At 49.2% G+C, this 18,425-nt stretch overlaps 1 protein-coding gene across 2 annotated transcripts in view; it reads left to right on the forward strand.

Annotated features, from left to right (window-relative positions):
• Nucleotides 1–2,641: 2,641 nt before the first annotated feature.
• Nucleotides 2,642–18,425, forward strand: part of LOC100227480 (galactosylgalactosylxylosylprotein 3-beta-glucuronosyltransferase 1) — a 28,300-nt gene continuing 12,516 nt past the window's right edge. The window contains exon 1 of one of the 2 annotated variants that reach the window (XM_030265971.4): nt 2,642–3,029. The gene's annotated coding sequence lies outside the window, so the exon portion shown is untranslated. The remainder of the gene's footprint in view (nt 3,030–18,425) is intronic. The other variant, XM_072925333.1, reaches the window with a different exon arrangement.

Raw genomic sequence — 18,425 nt, forward strand, 5'->3', positions numbered from 1 at the left:
GGATCTCGAAGCACTTATCACTTGGCTAGGAGCTTAGCTTAGTGGCAGCCTCAGGATGGAGGTTTCATGGAGTTTCATGTTGTACTTTCAGTGGAGGAAGTGTGGGCAGAGACAGGGGCAGATGGCCCAGGAAAGTACAGCATGCCAGGGAAGAGCTGCCACCCAGAGCACTGCAGTGTGGATTGCTGCATATGTCTGTGCTGGACAGAGCTGTGATGGCTGTGGAAGGAGGAAAGTCTTACCAAGGCAGTAACTCCACTGCCATGTGGCTAGGAACAAAGAGTGCCCCAGCCACTGCCTTCAGGAGGGATAAAGAGGGCTGTAGCACACTGGGTACTCCACTGACCCTCCAATAAATCTACTGCAGATGCTTTATCCAAGAAAAATATCTCTGCACAGATCCACTTGCCCCAGAGCTGAGTCTCATTGCAGAAGTGTGCAGCTTTTGCCAGAAGCCAGCTCTGACAGTGGCATGAGAGGAAGCATCTTCCTGCACTGCTGACTCTCAGCACCCCCAGTCCAACTATAGAACAGACTGACTAAACTATGGCTCTGTGTGTAGCAGCGAAACAGCCATGTCAAAGGTTGTGGACATAAAAAGGGAGAGCCTGGAGCATGAGTAAGCAAAGCCTGAGTAGTTTGGACTTCCAGAGATTCCAGCAGCCTTGGATCTGATCTCTTACTCATGCTTCTCCACTCCAGAGAGAGCCCCAGAAGTCAAAGTCCTTAACCAACCTCTCCTAGAGAAGTCCCAGGGTTAGGGTGTTCACTCAAGGATTGTCTGCAGCTCACTAACCACCCAAGATGCCTGTGGTTAATTGTCAGTCAATTAACTCCTCTTCAAGTTCTTCCCCCAGCCACAGGAGGATAAAGTCTCTGCCTTATCCCAGTGAATTCTGAAAGATTCAGTGCCTTGCAGGCGTAGGCAATCAATTTCTTTGGTGCAGATTTTCCGAAAATCAAGGTGTTGCAGAGCTGGAACAACCCAGCTAACTCATCCTTGGAGCAGGGTAATGCTTCTGCCAGTAGTGCAAGAGGAATTCAGGCTTCTGCTGAGCCATCTGTGGGGAAGCATGTCACCATTTCCTGCCACCCACACGCTGGCTTTCATCCACAAGCACACAGAACCCTTCTGGGCTGACCATGCAACCTGGGGACTTCATGCCTCCAACACTGAGGATGGATGGATGGATGGATGGATGGATGGATGGATGGATGGATGGATGGATGGATGGATGGGTGGATGGATGGATGGATGGATGGACGGGTGGCTTCCTGCCATTAAAGGCAGCCTAGGATGCCAGGGCAGAATAAGGGCAGCCCTCAGTACACTTGTTGAAGAGTAGCACTGCATGCCCTGCTCTGGCTGGGGGAGAGGTGCAGAAGGACATAGCCAGTGGATCTGCACTGCCATAAGCACAGTAGTGGTGAGCATGGCCATAGTCCTTCTGGGCACTGAACTCGACCACTTGGAATGTCCCCTTGGCAAAGGGAGAAGCAGGTGAGCAAAGGCATTGGCCTTTTGCAAGTGCCTGCTGCTTTGCCTGTGTTCAGTTCGCCTGTGTGTTCCACTTTGTAAATGTCATTTGGGCTGTAAAATGTCACTTGATGTCTTCCTTTCCAAGGTGTTTTCAGAAATGCCTGCTCTAGAAAGAAATGTGGCCAAGACCTGCCAGCTACCCTGAGAAGACAGATTTCTCTTGTTCTCCAAGAGCACTTGCCAGCCAAGGACCTCAAAACATTTTGCCCTGCTTACTGCATCCCACGGCAGGAGCTTTGTTATCTGAAGTCAAACATGATCAACAAGTCCCCACCTGAGCCTGGGACTATGCTACTTGGTGTGCCTCATGGTTTGCTGAGAGCTGAAACCTCTTCAGGAGAAACTCCTGGAAAATGGCAGTCACAACCCTGGGAAGGATAAGGGAGGGATAGGTGTGTGCTGTGCAGCCCAGTGCAAGGACAAGTCTCCTACAGCAGGGCTGAGGTGTGACAGCCCTCACTTCTGCCCTCTGTGCATCCAGCCCCAGCTGGGAGGCTGAAGGAAGAGCTGCTTGTCACACCCCGCTTCAAGCAGCATGGTGACTTTATTATGGCCGAGAGACAGCTCCTAAGGGATGGAGGCAGACGAAAACTGAAGCTGGTCTGCTCCCACACAACCTGCTCCGAGGCAGAGGCCGCCAGACAAGGCATCGGCTGTGGCTATTCATGTGGCCAGCGCAGGGAATGGCCCAGCGGCTGCCTCAGCGGGAAGTGGTTACACCGACATCACCATCCCACATCAGGGAAACTGAGGCACGCAGTGGCGATGCGCGCGTTAAGTCTCAACTAGGGGACCAAATTCCAGAAGCACTGGTGGCCGCTCGGTTCGGGCTGTGATTCCTATTGCCTTACAGATAGCCAGCCCGCGTGGGTTGTAGCCATGGCAGGTGGCTCTTGCTTGAAGCAGCCGGAGCGGGGACTCACCCCTGCACCGGTCAGCGGCAAGAGACATCCTCGGCACGGGCAAAAGAATCCCGCCCTCGCCTTCGGCGGGCAGAGCAGCGGCCGGCCCGGGGCAGGGAACGCTCCCCGCTCGAGGGCGCAGCGGGGGCAGCGCTGCGGCCGTGCCCGGCCCCGCTCGCCTCTCCCCCTTTTCCCGGCCCGGGTCGGCTCCTCGCCGCTCCTTCCCCCTCGCTGGCTCCGCGCTCGCCCCTTCCCCGCTTAAGGTGGCCCCGCGGGATGCGCGGCGCGCAGGAGCCGCTGCGGGCGGCCCTGGCGCTCCCCCCACCCCCGGCTCGGGGTGGCCTTAAATCGGCTCCGCGCCGCGCGTAGCCGCATCGCCGCCGCCGTCTGAAGGCGGGCGCCGCCATCCGCCGGCAGCGCCGACGGGCCGGTCCCGGTGCCGCTGCCGGTGCCGCTGCCGTTCCCAGGGCGCAGGGAGGACACGCCTCCGCCCGGCGGCGGGCGATGCTCCCCCGGCAGCCCCCGGCGCGGTGCCGCCCCGCGCCCGGCGCCCCGGCGTCTCCGCCGTGACCGGCCCATCTCGCCAGGTAAGCGGGAGACCCCGCGCTCGGGCACCGGGGCTCTGGGGGTGGGAGCAGCGCCGGGGATACAGCGGTGACCTTGCGGTCCCCCGGCGCTCGGCGCTGGAGGGGTGCCCTGCCCCGCGACCGGCGGCTGTATCCCCGAACTTCATCCCTGCTCAGCGCCCGAACCGGTTCCGCGCTTGACGGGGAGCCCCCATCCTTGCATCTCCCCACACCTCGGTCCGGACACCTTCCAGGGGAGCGACATCCCAATCCCAGGCTGGAATTTTCCAGCTGTGGGGAGATGCCCTCATTCCTGGTGTGTGTCCACCCGGGAATCTCACCGGCGGCATCTCCGAGCAAGGGTACCCAAACGCCGGTGCCGGGCACGCCGCTGCTCCCGGAGAGGTTTTATTGCGCCTCTTGGTGACAAATACCGGGGAAGCCAAACTACAGAAGGGGGACAAGGGGGTTTGTGTGCAGGCACAGGTTGCCTCACTGGGAACCCCTGAGGGGTCTGGAGAGATGAACTGGGACAGGGCAAGAATATTAGGTCTGGGGAAGGATTCTTTCCTGTTCTACCCCTGCCTCGCACACAGGCATCCACCGAAGGATGCAGTTGCTGGTTTTCTGGAGCAGTTTGGGGTGAATCTTGCTAGGCAAGTTGGAAAGTACTTTTTTTTTTTTTGGCCTCCCGCCCCAGCTACTGACCCATCCAGCCTTGGGCTAGGGGAGAAGAGGGAGAGGCTCAGCAGCTAATTCGTGACAGAGAGAAACCCCTCAAGGTGCTGCAAATTTGGAGGAAAGCAGCCAGTTCCTCAGTAACTCCTTAGGGAAAGCTGCCAAGGGGCAATTTCTGTGCAGCTGGAGAGAAGGGGTGTTGGAATCAGCAGGGCAGCACCAAGCATCACCATAGCAGAGCAATAATGACAAGCTATAAATACCTGTCCGATAACTTGAAGTCCACACATCTCAGCAAGTGAGTGGGGGAGAGCGAGCGATGCAGCCACTGCAGGTGCTTTCAGCTCATTTTTTGGAGCCAGAGGAGGCTTCCTTGTGCAAAGCACATATGCAGAGAGTGTAGCAAGGTACAGCAGCTTCACACATGAGTCTGATCACCCACTTCTGCTTGGGCTTAAATCTGATAAGGTGCAAAAAGGGAAAAATGGGTGGGGAGGTTCACACCTTGTACCTCTGGACAGCCAGCAGAAGTGGAAGGCATTGACCTCACTAGCCTCAGACAGACTAGGAATAGGGGCCATATAGCACTTCCACAAACTGGGAGATAGGTGCAGAGAGACAGCAGGATAGGAACCTCACAGAAGGGAGGCCATCATTACTCCAAAATGTAATTCCTCAGTAGGAGATTATGGGGACCTCAGTCTCAGGCAATAGAGAGGGTTGCAGGGCAGGAGAAGGCCACTGGCAGAGCTGTATGTGACAGGCTGTGTCACATCTGTTTGCAGCCATGCATGCTGCCAATCCCCTTTTCTCCACACCCTGGAGCAGGATGTGGGGGCTCCACCACCTTTGCTTGGTGCCTGCTCCATGGTTTCCTGGAATCTCTCTGTTGGCAGGCACACCAGGGATAGAGCGCCAGCAGCTGAGCCCACGCTGTGCCTGCCCGGTGTGAGGCCAGGAGCTCTGTGACTGCGATTCCTGCCCTCCCTCCCCCTGTCCCTCCCAGGAGTGACTTTGGTGTTGCTTTCAGGGCACTTCAGTCTGCATTGATTAAGGCTCCGCAGAGCAGTTAACGTACAGAGGTAGATTTGCAGCTAACACATCATATCGAGTGTTTCAGGAATCGGGTGAGATCAAGTTAAAGCTCTTCTTTGGCATTTTGAGTGCAGTAACAATAATAGTAGTAATATTTAATAATAGTAATAGTAATAATAATTATAATAATAGGCAAATCATCTAGGCAACCTTGCAATCCCAAAGCAATTCAACCAGCTGACACAGAGCACAGCTGAGATGCAGCCACCTTTACAACAAAGGGCCTCAGCCTGGCTTGCCAGACACTTGAACAGCCACGGGATAGAAAACAAAGCAGTTGGGCTGAGGACACTTGCTCCCACGACAAGGGTTTTAATGAGGGAAGCTCCCGCACCTTTGGGCTTTGTTACAGTGTCATCTGGGAAGACTGTTGCCTAGGGAGCTGTACAGAGCTATACAGCAGCTAAATGTACGCCAGAGAGAAAACACTTCCACAATGTACAGCCCTTAAATTCATATTCTTTCCATGATTTGGGAATATTTTGGTGCCTACTGCCTGTGTTCTCTAGTGACATCTTCCCCGCAGAGTGTCCAAGGTTGTAGTGGACAGCTCAAGGCTGTGTTTCCTGTGTACCCAGCATCCTTTCTTTTTGCCTATGAAGCACTGGTAAAGGTGCTTTTTGGCAGGAAACTTGCCTCTGCTTCAGCAGCAGACCAGGAGATGTCCTTAGTGTCCGAGACCAAAGTTGTACCTAGCAGGCAGCTTGCTGGCAGGAGCCTGCATTGGATTGTCTCCAGCTGTACCCCTGGATGGCTTTCCTCCCCTCTTCACCATGGTAATCACCTGCTAGTGACAGTGCTCTACACATCCCTGTGTTTCTCAGTGCCTTCACAACTCCAGCTTCGGCTGCCCCTCTCTCCCAGGGTGCTGGTGCTGCAGGCACAGTCACCTCCTGCTTTCCTCCAGTGCCTCAGGAGGCAATGTTTCTGTTCCAGTCGTAAGAAGCCACCCCACAACTCCATCCACTTCCTTGAACTACTTCCAAGGCCTCTTCTTCCTCACCTTGAGCACTTTTGATGGTCTTTCCTGTTCACAATACTTGGGAGCAATAAAGATGTGTGCTGCAAGCCTTCATACGTATGCCTACAAGGGATGAGATATTTGATAGGCTTCAAAGATGCCCTTTACTGAGCATGCAAAATTGCTCTGAGAAAGCTCTGCAATTATTCTGCAGGATGTACACAGGAAAGATGATATCTGTCCCCTTCCTCCTTGTATCTAATTGTTCCTAATAAAAGAAGAAGCCTAAAAAGGAGGTAATAAGCCAGACTGGAATCTGGGTCCCACACACCTCCAGGGCCCTGGAGGAGTCTGAAATCACTCTGCCCTTTTTGCTCCTGGCCTTTCTATCTAATAATAAGCATTACGGTTTTCTGCACCGCTTCCCATCCCAAGATCTCCAAGCACTCTGCATGTGTGATTAAGAGCACTCCCTACACATACAGAGCTGTTTGTCAGGATGACTACCCCCTCTTTACTAGGGAGACACGGCAGCTCATCGCGTCAGAGCTGAGACAGCCCCGGATCATCTGTCTCACAGGCAAGAGGCCCCTGCGTCTCTGGGAAGCACTTGCTGGGAAGCAGCTCAGCCTGACAGGACTGAGATTTAAAACCTACCAGTACCACAAAATGCTAATAAATACAGGGCATGGATGAGACCTGGGGCTCAGCACCCTCATCTCGGGTGCACACATGACTGCCTAAGACCAGTCCTTTGAAAGGGAAACTGGTCAGACCCCACTGATTCCTCCAGGTTGGGGTACATCTCCAAACCGCACCTCAACCTGTGGTCAGCACACTTATGAAAACTTGGTCCTTTAATCTTTCATGCTGTTTTAGGCTGTGCAGGCTCATAATTAAGAGCTTGAAATCTCTTCTAGCTTGCTCTCATGTGACATTAGTGCTCCCAAAGGCCTTTCTTTAAAACTTGAATTTATCTACTTTGCTAATGTTCCCAAGTGTTCAGTCAGCTACCTTGTTGCCCTCCTCCACCACACAGTGCGGGGGACTGTCTTCCTGCCTGAGATGAAAACATTGCACTCTGCAAATTCCTGGGATTTATAAAACGTGATCTAAGTTTCCTCATGAGACACAGCTTCCCAGGTCTGAGACACAGAAGTGGGACCCACAGCTCCAGCAAAGGGACCTTCAGATTATGTTTGCTGTTCATCCCTACTCTGATCAGGTAATCCCACTTATGCCTGGCACACGTAGAGAGATTCCTTAAGATGGGGTTAGTTAGCTCAGGAAGACACATGAGGAGGGACATTGGGGTGGAAAGCAAAGCAATTGACAACACAGAAGAGGGAGAATGAATGCTTCTCTACAGGGCTTTTCTCGGTAGAGGAATTGGACTGTATTCAGCAAAACATGAAAGGTAGCAATTTGATGATAAAAGTAAGTATTTTCCCATGCTGTGCATTGTGACATAAGGAACTCTGTGCTACAAGATGCTGCTGGTGCTGAGTGTAGGATTCAGGAAGAGGAGAAATTGTGACAGAGAGTAGGTTGTTCATCACTGGACAGGGAAGTCCACTTGAAAGATATCTAAATCTTCAGAGTTCAACCTCTCACATCCTCTAGCACAGGATTTTTTATACCTTCCAAAACCCCCAACACTGATCAATGTAAGATGAAGGACAAAAGGACACAGATGTGTTTAAGTGAAGATCATTAGGGCATGTTTTAATTTCCAGGCAGAAGCAAAAAAAATGTATTTTCCAGACTGTGTGCTGACACTTAGCTCTTGTAGGCTTGGGTTTTGTCAGCTGGAGCAGGTTCAGGTTAACATCTGCTGAGATTTGATCTGGTCCAGTGGTGCTTACGCTGCCACTTCCCCTGCCCGTGTTGTGGATTTTAGCAGACTGCCAGCGTCCTGGCAACTTTATGTGGTGCTGGTCTATGAATAATGCTGCATTGCAAAAAGGAACGGTTTTCTTTGGATGTTACCTCTTGTCAATGAGAGCAAGGGCATTTATTCCCAGTACAGCCAACCTCTAGCCAAGCAAAGTGCTGGGATTACTTGGAGCTGAACAGGGTTAGCAGTCGGGCAATCTCAGCTCCGGATAAAAGATTTTAGAGCAGCAGTGTTGTCTCGTTCTATAAGTTCACGGTGGGTCTGTGTGTGGGAGTACAGGGCACATGGGAACTGTGATTTGCTAAGCAAAGCAGGATTGCTCCTCAGCAATCCTTGTGTGGGAGAACTTGGAGGAAAAGCCAAGGGCCAGGCAGGCAGCAGTAATTTGTAGACCCTGCCTCCCCTGAGGTGATGCCCCCCTGGGGCGTTGCAGGGCTGGCTGCCTGGCTTCTAAAGACTCTGTCCTTAAAGGCAGGGGTTTAGCAAGGTCCTCTGCTCCCAGTAAACACGTCCAAATGCCTCTTGATAGAAAGAGCATAGTTGATCCTTGCCTGGCCGGAGTAGAGGTTGCTGGCTCCTCTCCCCCTCCATGACCCAGTTGTTAAAGTAGACTAGCTAACATTCATCTTGTCCTGACCCTCCCTCATTCTGAAAGCTAAAAACAGCTGTAATGGGATATGTCTCCTATGACTGGCAGATTTCATTTATTTTTATGGTTATATCCATAGCTATGAGTTAGACAACAGTGCCAGGCTTCATGGAAGCCCCGACTGTGACCACAGCAACGGGACTGACATTCATTGGGGTAATCCTGCACAAAGTGCCACTTCAGAGACCAGTGCTGGGTGAGCCTGGGTGGCAGCAAGGGATCTTGTCCCCTCTGCTATGCTGGGCTGCCTTCCTCACTGGTCCAGCCATTGTCTTCATTGTGTCTCCTCTCCACTTTCTCCAGCACAAATGCCAGGGTGATCTTAACTTTCTCCCTGCTGATACTTCATCCCCTGGATCCTTCTCTCCCGAGGCCCTTCCCCCAGCCCAGATCCACACAAAGGTGAAAAGGAAGGAGACGATGACTTTCCTCTATCTGCCAGCTTCTCTCTCCACCTCTGACGTGAATGAGGCCCTTCATGGTTTTCTCTTGAGCAAACACAGATGCTTTTGTTTTATGGGCTTGTGGGACGGGATGGAATTAATAAATCAGAGCGCCAGTGCTGTGCCGCCACATTCCTGCAATTTTAAGGCAAGATCACACACAAAAAAAAGGCAGAAACAAAATAGGCAATCTCTTCAGAGAGCACTCAGATGATTTGATTGTGCCTCCTGCTCGCTGTCCCACTTGGGTCTCCTGCTTCCTCACCCTTGTTCATTCCTCCTCCTTCTTTCTCAGACTTTCACATTCCCATTAACCTCATTTCTTCTGTTCCCTTTCCCTTCCTCAGGAATCGCTTTCAGTCACACCTAAGTTTCTCACCTACACCTATTTTTCTTCCCTCGTCTTCTTTTCATTTATGTTTCCTTTACCCTTACCCCACACTAAGGTGTGACCACAGCTTGTGCATCCAGGTATGAAGTTCAAAAGTCCTGCATGTGAGCCAAAGAATCAGGAATGCCTCAGGTTTTCACTGTGGACTGAAATGTCTGCTCTTACACCTGCTTCCTCCACCCCACTTCTGGTTTTCCTCCTAAGAATGTTGCTGCCTGAGAGATTCAATGAATGACTCTGGCAATTAACTACAAAGTATTACTGTTCTCCTCTCAGACGTGGTATTTAACAGTGTTCCTTCGAGCAAAATTAGATCCTGCCCCAGAACTGGCAGACCCTTTCTTTCCTTGAAGGATAACCAGAAATGCTTTGCCTAAAATTAATTATTTTGAACCAAATGACAAGTTTTAACATCTGTGCTTGGCTACCACCAGGTGGTAAGGAGCTAGGAGAAGATCTTTTTCACCCCTGTAATTAGCTAACTGTATGTGGGGCTTCAGGAGGACAAAGTGAACCGTGTGGTTAGTACAAACTACCAGCAAGGGGCTGAGACAGTTTTATTCTCTGTACTGGTTGTTTTTTCTCTAATGAGCTTAGGCACTTGAAAGTCATTTCCCCAGAGTGCTTATACATTGTTGTGCTTATCTCACCTGTGGGGGAACTGAGGCACTGAAGCAGGTGAAATGATTTGCCCAGATTCACATACTGACGCATAGTTGAAGCCAGAAAAAGAACCAAGAAATCTTGTTTCACAGTTGACTGCTTTATCCTCTGGCCTCAGAGGAGGCCAGCAAAGACCTTTATCTTGTTTAGATGAGTGGATAGTCATTCCAAGAGGGCGCTGGGGCAAGGATATCTTTCTGCACTAATACATGTCTTAATGAGTCCTGTTGCTAAGCGGCTTCTATGATAGATCATGCATCTTCTTCACTAAGCATTGAAACAATTTTTTAATCATTAAAGCTAATACAGAATCCTCAGAAACATCCAAATCTCACAGCAGGGGCTGAAATTAGCAAGCAAACAGAAACCAAATCCTGATTATCCCTGTGCACCTCTACAAAGCCCACAAGCAGCGTCTGCTGAAGTCAAACACAAGCCCAGCTGAGCTGTATCTCAGGGCTGGGCTGGGCAGTCAGAGGCAAGCTGGCAAATCCTGCTGCTCCATGGTCCACAGCAAGTTTTTTCCTCCCTCAGACATGTGTGCCAGCTCCTCGTCTCCATGGAGCAATAGAAAAGGAGGTAGGAGTGTTAATCATTGACCCCAGATAGCTGAGGCATCCCCTGGCAGATCTTTAGGAAGGAGAAATTATTTGCATTTTGTCAAGTGTTATTAAGTGGCAGATCTCAGCCTGGCTGCCACAACAATATTCCCCAAGCCTATTTTTGTTTTCTTTTTGCCCTTGGAACCACCTCCTCTATCCTACTCCCACCAACCTCTTACATTTTCTGTTTTGTGAACAATTAGTTATTTCAGGTGTTCTCTCCAGTCAAGTCCCCCTGCTCTGCCTTAACTCACATGTCTGCCCTCTAACATGGAATACCAGCCCCTCTTGAACTGTAGCAACCCACAGGCTTCTCCATAACTCCTCCAGTAATCCCAGTGTGTTTCCCATTCTGGTTAGCAACTGTCACACTGTTTCCTATTTTCCTCAAACCTACAGTGCTCAGCAGCAGGTCATCCAATTATAACAGGAGGCTTTTTTACAGCCAAAGTGAGGTTTCTAACTTTGTGTTAGAATAGGACTCCTGGAGCATTAGAGAAAACACAATAAATCTCTTACTACTCGATATGCATCAGCAGCTCCATTACAAGGGAACAGGACCATTACAAAGCCACAGGACACCCATAAGCATTTTTCTAAGATCATCACTGCTGACCTCTGTGCAGATTTTAGGTGTGAATCTACTTTACCCCAAAAGATTCTTTGGGAAAGGATAATTTTAAAAGGCTCTTACCACCTCAAAGAGCCTCTCTTGTCACTCTCTTTAAGAATAAATCCAAGACTGTTCCTGTATCATGGCCACTTGTGCTCCTAGGCATGTCAGTTTGCTAGACAAACCCTGTACACATCTTCCCACCTAGCAGCCTCTCCTGGAGGTGCTGCAGAGGATGCTTGTGGCTTTTTTGTCAACACCAGCTTCTGTTCAGTGGTAGATAAGCTGCCATCTCAGCAAGTTTTATTCATAGTCCATCAAGCCATGCCAAGCCAAGCCACACTTGGATTGTAGCTCTCTTGAAGTCAAACCAAGTCCTGGAACTGTTAAACACTGGTGCAAAGTAGTCACTAGGCAAGATTTCTGCTCTTGTGTACTCCCTTCTGCACTGCACTTACCAGACTGATAAAATCTGATACCAAGCATTTCTTTCCTAACCCAAACATGGGTCCTAACCTGAGCACCAGAACAAACACATGTGGCCTAGAAATTAGTTACAGCAGTAGAAGCAAATTCCAGTTTCTTTCTTCTTCCTTCCCAAGCAGTTTTTGGATGTTTCTTCTGCCTAGAAGCTGTTGCTGACCCTTCAGGGATATTTTTTGCAGAGCTGGTAACAGATGGAGGTAGTTCACATATGCCTGGGTGAAGCTAGAAATACCCAACCTGGCTTGTTGACCTCCACAAACATTCTCATAACCAGAGAAAACTTTCCTTCCCTGAGCACAAGAAGGGAGCCAGATTCATCCCCAGAATCAGGAGAGATTCATATCTACCTCTCAGATTGACAGCAGCAGCCCATTTCTGGTTTTAACAAGAAACCACTCTTTATCTGACCTGATCTTCCAGGCCAACTTGGTCTGCCTTGGAAACTCCAAGGGCTCTCAAACTGCAGAGAAGGGTTCAAAAAAAGCTTAGTTCATCTTCCCTCTCCAGCCAGAAGTATCTATTCATCAGTTATTCAGTCCAAGGCCAACTGGCAGCCCATGAATGTGGAAGTAAGGTAGGAAGGACAGCACTGTCCAGCACACCCTGAGTGCAGAGGTGTAAAAGCTGGGGAGACACATCTCCCAGGTTATCATGGTTGTATTTGTGCAAAGATCATACTCCAGTCTCAGGAAACAGAGAGAGCAGGCAACTCCCCAGCCTGGGGGAGTATCAACCCCCTTTTGCAGCCAGGCTTAGGGCAGCCTGAAGCACACAATTTCACAGACAGGCCCAGAGTACAATAGAGCACAGGCTGACCTCCCTCCCAAGGGAAGCTTTGTAAACACTTCATGCAAAGACACTTTCAGACCAGGCTGCTTTCACGTGCAATTAAGGAGCATGGCAGAGAGCAACCCCCATACAAGCAAGCCCTATGGCAAGCCCCATGCACTCTAAGAGAGAGAGTAGTTTGTTTCTCCTGCTGTGAGCTCGTCTGCCCTCAATTCCCTCACAGCCTTCCTTGCCTTCCCAAGAGACTCTTCCATTTTAACTGTGCAAGACATGGAAAAACAGAAACCAAAACCCACATCCTTTTTTTTCTGGTAGGCTTGGATTGTTGTTAGAAAGGGGCATGCGACTTTTGCTACTCCTCAGCTCCATCTTTTCACCCAAATGCAGCCACTGCTTACTTTTTCTACAAAGTAAAACTTACTCTGATCATGATGCAGGGATATATGCTAGCAGCTACTGCCAGTGCCCAAGTTAGATATTGTTCCCCTGACATTCCCAGAAGGTGGGAATTGCATATGGGTCTCTTGATCTCAAACACCTTGGTGCATGATTTGAATGTGGCCTGCCTGTAGTCCAGAGTCAACAGCTTCCCTGTTAGGACAGGGAAGGACAGCAAGACAGTCCTAGCAGGACACTGACCATTAGCTTCCTGCCCCTTCTTTCTTTTGCTCTCTTCTTCCCTTTTTATTTCACATGCAGAAGGCAGAAAAATAAACACTGTCTGCTGACTCTAATTTTCATTCTAGTGCTTCTTTTAATCAAGCCCAAGCTATACAGATCAGCTGTGGCATTTAAGGTACAAATCAAGCAGCGGACCATAACGTATATCAATTGCAAAAGACAATTCTCTAGGTGCCAATTTATCCATTCTGCATTTGTTTCTAAAAGTGTCCTCATGACACTTGGATGCTGCACAGCAAGTGGCAAATATAATGAGTGCTGATTATTTATTTGGAGGAAGAAATCAGAATTAGCATTTTGGACCGTCTCAGCCAGTTACAAAGTGAGCGCATTTTACACAGCTCAGAGAGCTGCAACAGCAACAATGTCCATCAAAGACACCAAAGTGGTGTTTCTTCTCTCTGTCACCTCACACAACTAACACCTGCATGATGTAGCATCAGTACTGTCCAGTGTCCTCTCTGTCTTAATCTACATGGAGCAGCCACCCACCAGAACATTCCACACAAAGCCGCTGTTTGCACGATGCTTTTATTGATCACATAATTCAGCCAGCATTCCCAAATAAAAACTCAGGGGGATTCTTGCCTTTACAGTGCTTTCATTCTCTGCCCACTGTTCTTTCTGTACAATAACAGATCAGGGCTCTGATTCTTCAGGGAGCCAGCACACACATGTAATCATTAAAATGCCAGTGTTTTCACAGATTTTGGGAAGGCAGTAGACATATTTAACTACACTGGTGTTTTAAATGACATAACTGCTGCCCCACTCATTTGCACTGTGATTTCAGCCAGAGCAGTTTCTCCTTTGCTTTCTTTTGCCCTCCCTAGGAGTAATGGGGCAGTCCAGCAGGGAAGAGCATTTCAACATCGCCTTTGAAAGCAGGAGGAAAACAAGCTGTCTAAATCAATCAAGAGTGTGCATTAGTGATAGCTTGTTCCTCTGGAGGTCTGCATTTGATGTCATATTGACACACAGCTGAGATCAAAGCCTCTCTCTGTATCCTGGCTGCTATCAGAGGAGCAGCATTGGCCTTTGGGCCCCATATCTTTATGGAGCTCGTGATCAATGTGGTTTTTCCCCCCCCCATAACAAGCACCTGTGAAATGTAGTTATCCATCAAATAATGCCTAATGTCTTTTTCTCTGAAAAAGTAATTCCTCTCCATCTTTGAAAATGTTCTGGAAGGCAATACTATGTATTTTTTCCTTTCTGCTTTTGCTAAGAAGCTGTAAAATGACAGCTCCCACTCCTGCTGAACAGGCATCAGCTGTTAACTCAGTAGGGAAAGCTCTGAATGAGATATACAGAAACTTTGGAACAATCCACTATTGTTTTTGCTTCCTTATAATTATTTTGCCTCCTTGGAAAAAAAAAAAAAAAGCTTTTTTTTTTTCTTTTTTTTTTTTTTTTTTTTTTTTTTTTTGGCTAATGCAGATATTGGGCTGATTCATGCTGATACGTTTGGAATTATTATTCTGTAATAGTCATCAGCATCTAAAAAGGACCTCAGTTCTGCCAGAGCTCAGCAGCAGGGAACAGAAGCTGACGTCTGAATAAGCCCCTGAGTTTCCTTTCAAGACAGGACAACTCCAAGCTTAGAGTTCTTTCAGGAGAGAGCAAGCTTTCTCAGGAGACATCTGGTACCCCCTGCTTCTCTTCAGGCCTGAGCTGCTAATCTTCCTCTGGGTATTTCTGGCACCCCTGGATTACAGCTCTGCAGTGCAGGGAAATTGTGATGAGGCAGAGGGCTGTGTCCCTCTGAGTCACAGCCCACCCTTGCCTATGCTCAGGGGGCAGGAATGTGGTGACAGGTTGAATGGATCAGTGGTGAAGGACATTTGGGTCTGGCCTGATTAAAAATAGCCTGGCTTAGACCTCCTTTTTCAGGCTCTGGAAGGCTCCCTGCAAGGACAGGCTTTGCATCCAAGTTCAAGGTCTAGTCTGTATTCAAACTGGGTTATCTCCATTCCTGCTGATAGCCCAGATAGGGCCTGGATACCCTTGATCTTTCTGGGGATAGCAGGCTGATCCACATGCTCTCCCTAAAGTATTGGCTCCTGTGGGACTTAGCCAGCAGATTTAATTAGCTCTGTCAAAGTTTCTTTTTTGTTTTCTGTTGGGTTTGTGGTTTTGGTTTTTTTTTTTATTATTTTCTTTTTTTTTTTGGCTTGGAAGAAATCCCTGTATAAAGCATCACCCTCCTTCAGTCCATGCTCCCACACACAAGCCACGTGTTTAGGACAAGGATGCTCTTCACAAAGGTGCGGTGTCAAGCTGTTCACATTCCTCAAGCTTTGAGGAATGCTCAACTTGGCTTCATGTGGGCAGTGGAGGGATGGGGGTTGTTCATGGTGTATTCCCGAGGGACAAGCCTGATTTCTGGGCTGAAGTAAATGTGCTCCCATATGGTGAAGGGATCAGAGCTGGCAGGAGAGAATGAAGCCTTTCTTTGCATCTGAGAAAAAGGTGTAAGGGCTTGGGAAGGGCAGCTGTTTCTTTGGGAGTGACTCAGTTCCTGGGGAAGTTGTCCCCACAGGAGCCTGCGCACCAAGGGACAGAGTGTTGATGGGGCTGAGCCTTGAAACTGCACAGCTGCTGGTAGTTCTGCTCTTCCTGCTGTGGGGAAGGACCTGGCCATCCTTCCCTGTATTGTTTTATTATTTGTAGTTCCCTGGGTTTTGTCTCTCCAGGTTATTCTGTTAATTTTCCTTCACCCTCTCTCCCCATGAGCAGTAGGGGAGTGCTCACCTCATTCAGATTGCAGGTGTCACTTGCCTGCAGCCTGTGACCAGATCTCCAGCAGAGGGACAATTAAAATCTCCAGCAGAAGAGCACTCTTACACCTTGGGACAGAACTGCAGTTTCCTACTATTGCCTGGACTACTGGGAGGTCAAGATCCCAGTTATGGGATCAGAGCCTTTCTCTTCCCTGTTCCATCCACCTCTCCTATGAAGACAGTCTGAAAGAGCTGGGGCTGTTCAGCCTGGAGAAGAGAAGGCTCTGGGGAGACCTCAGAGCACCTTCAAATACCTAAAAGGGGCTACAATAGTGCTGGAGAGGGACTCTTTACAAAGGCCTGTAGTGAAAGGATAAGGGGGAATGAGTTCAATCTGAAAAAGGGTAGGCTTAGGTTAAATATTAGGAAGATGTTCTTTACTTTGAGGGTGGAAAGGCGCTGGCCCAGGTTGCCCAGAGTTGCTGTGGATAGCCCATCCCTGGAAGTGTTCAAGGCCAGGTTGGATGGGGCTTTGAGAAACCTGGTGATGCTGGCACTCACAGATTGGTTTAGAGTAGAAAAACACCATTTAATATAGGTAATAGGCACTGGGAAGGTGTCCCTGCCAACAGCAGAGGAGTTGGAACTAGATGATAATTAAGGTCCCTTCCAATCCAAAACTGTCCAGGATTGTACAATCAACATTTCGCTTCCTACAAAAACTGCTTCTTGTATTTTTTCCCTCACTTTGTTTTTCAGCCACCCAGTTTCAGCAGGGTTTAGGGGAGATATTGCTACTTTCTGAGCAGAAAACCAAATCTGCCTTTTCTCTTCTCTTTCCACCCCCACAAGAAATACAATTGGATGTGAACCCTCAGGCACTATCCTTTAGACCTAGCCTACCCTTTCTGTCCTACAACGATGCCGATGCCGTTCCTGAAGACCTGTCTGGGGGTCAGAGGAGTCTTGCTACTGAGAAATGCCCTGTTTTGGCTGTGTTTGCACAGTAATTACCTGTGCTTATCCCAGAGCAATAACCCATTCCACCCACTTCTGTGGTTCCTTGAATCCATCCTCCCACTTTATCGTGCACATCTCAAACAGGGAGGCAGCTGCCTGGTGAGGGGAAGCACTGCAGCATCTCGGCCTGTCTCAGTTTTTAGCACTATTGTAGTTTTGACTGAAGGCTCTGATGGGCCCAAGGGAATGGGGGGAGAGGGCACAGCAGCTTCCTGTGCATTTCAGCAAGGCAGGTTCTGAGCCGGTGCTGCTCACCACAAATACCAGCACTGCCATGAATTATGCATTCCTTGTTTAAAGAGAGGTCGCTCTCATCAATAATTGAAAGCTCCCTGCTCTGCCTTCAGCATCACATCTCCCACACCGGGAGTTAGGAAACTCATGAAATCTGCATGGACTTCCTCAAGGTGGCCAGGGGCTGGTGGAGAGAGGCAGCAAAACGCAGGCAAAACAAACCAAAAACCCTGCTGACAGCTTTGGTGTGGGAAATTAAGAGTCATCTGCAGCTACCTGCAGCTCTGCTCCAGCCCTGCTCCTCACACCCCTGACTCCTCCCCTCTCCACACCTGTCTCCTCCCAGAGTACACACTGAACAGTAGGCTTGAAAACATGGCTTAAACCAAGATTAGGGAGTGTGTCTTGAAACTTTGGCTCCATTACCTAACAGTAGTTTGCTTTGGGCGCTTGCCTAGAAAATTGTTACACTGGATGGCAGGATGTTCCCAAGGGACAGTTTGAACTGTGAAATTTGTCCCTCTGGGAAGGTGAGGATCTTTAGAGCCTGTGTCTCTGACTAGAGCTGTACAGTCCTGGGCCTGGGGTTGGTCCAGCATTCAGAGTCTTGTAAGCCTGGCTCAAACAGGCCGGCTGCCCTGAACCAGAGGCTGGAAAATCAGCTGTTGCAGAGCAAACTTTTCAAAGAGTTTGGTTTGGTAGTTCTCATTCTGGATGAGAATGAGTGGTTCTCATTCTGGATCAGGAAGGCAGAGGGCAGAACCAAAACCTCAGAGAGCTACCAGAGCCCGTGTGATCCTAACCGTTTCTGAGTTATCAAAAAGGATGTAAATTGAGCAGCTTCTCAACAGGGCTGTTGAGAACAGGGCTGGAAAATCAGAGGCACTGGAATGCGTCAGCCTTACAATCCCCAGTCAGCTGCATCTCTCCCTGACTTTCACCCTTCTCCCATTCACCCAGCATGTCCTTTCACTCTGCAGCTCAGGGAGAAAGTCACTCCCTGGGTCATTTTGCAGCCTGGAATCCTTATCCCTCTCTCAATATCTGGGTTGTCCTGCCTGTAACAAATTGTACCCTGTTGGTAATTAGTCAATAACAGATTAAGAGATTGGTCACATGTGATCGTCTGTGCCTCAGCCAGATCTTGTTTCTCTTCAGCATCATTCCAGGGAATCCAGCTCTTCCCACAGTGTGCTTCTCTCATTTTTTTTCTCCTGAATCCTTTCAAATAATGCCCCCTGTGTCAGAACAGGAGCTTAAATGGAGACTGAATGGTGTTGCATCCCAGGAGCTGAGAAGTCTGACAAAGCAGCATGAAGCCAGAGTAGTATGAGAAACATTTTGTCCCTATCATACTCAGCTTTGTGCTCTGTGTGTTTGTTTATTTTTTAATGGAGAACAGAAGATTGATGGATGAAATTAAGAAGAGGGATGTGTAATTGGAAAACAGCTCAAGAAGGCTACAGGCAGCATATTGAAGGCATCCATCAAA

Source organism: Taeniopygia guttata, chromosome 1, assembly GCF_048771995.1.
Source record: "Taeniopygia guttata chromosome 1, bTaeGut7.mat, whole genome shotgun sequence".
NCBI lineage: Eukaryota > Metazoa > Chordata > Aves > Passeriformes > Estrildidae > Taeniopygia > Taeniopygia guttata.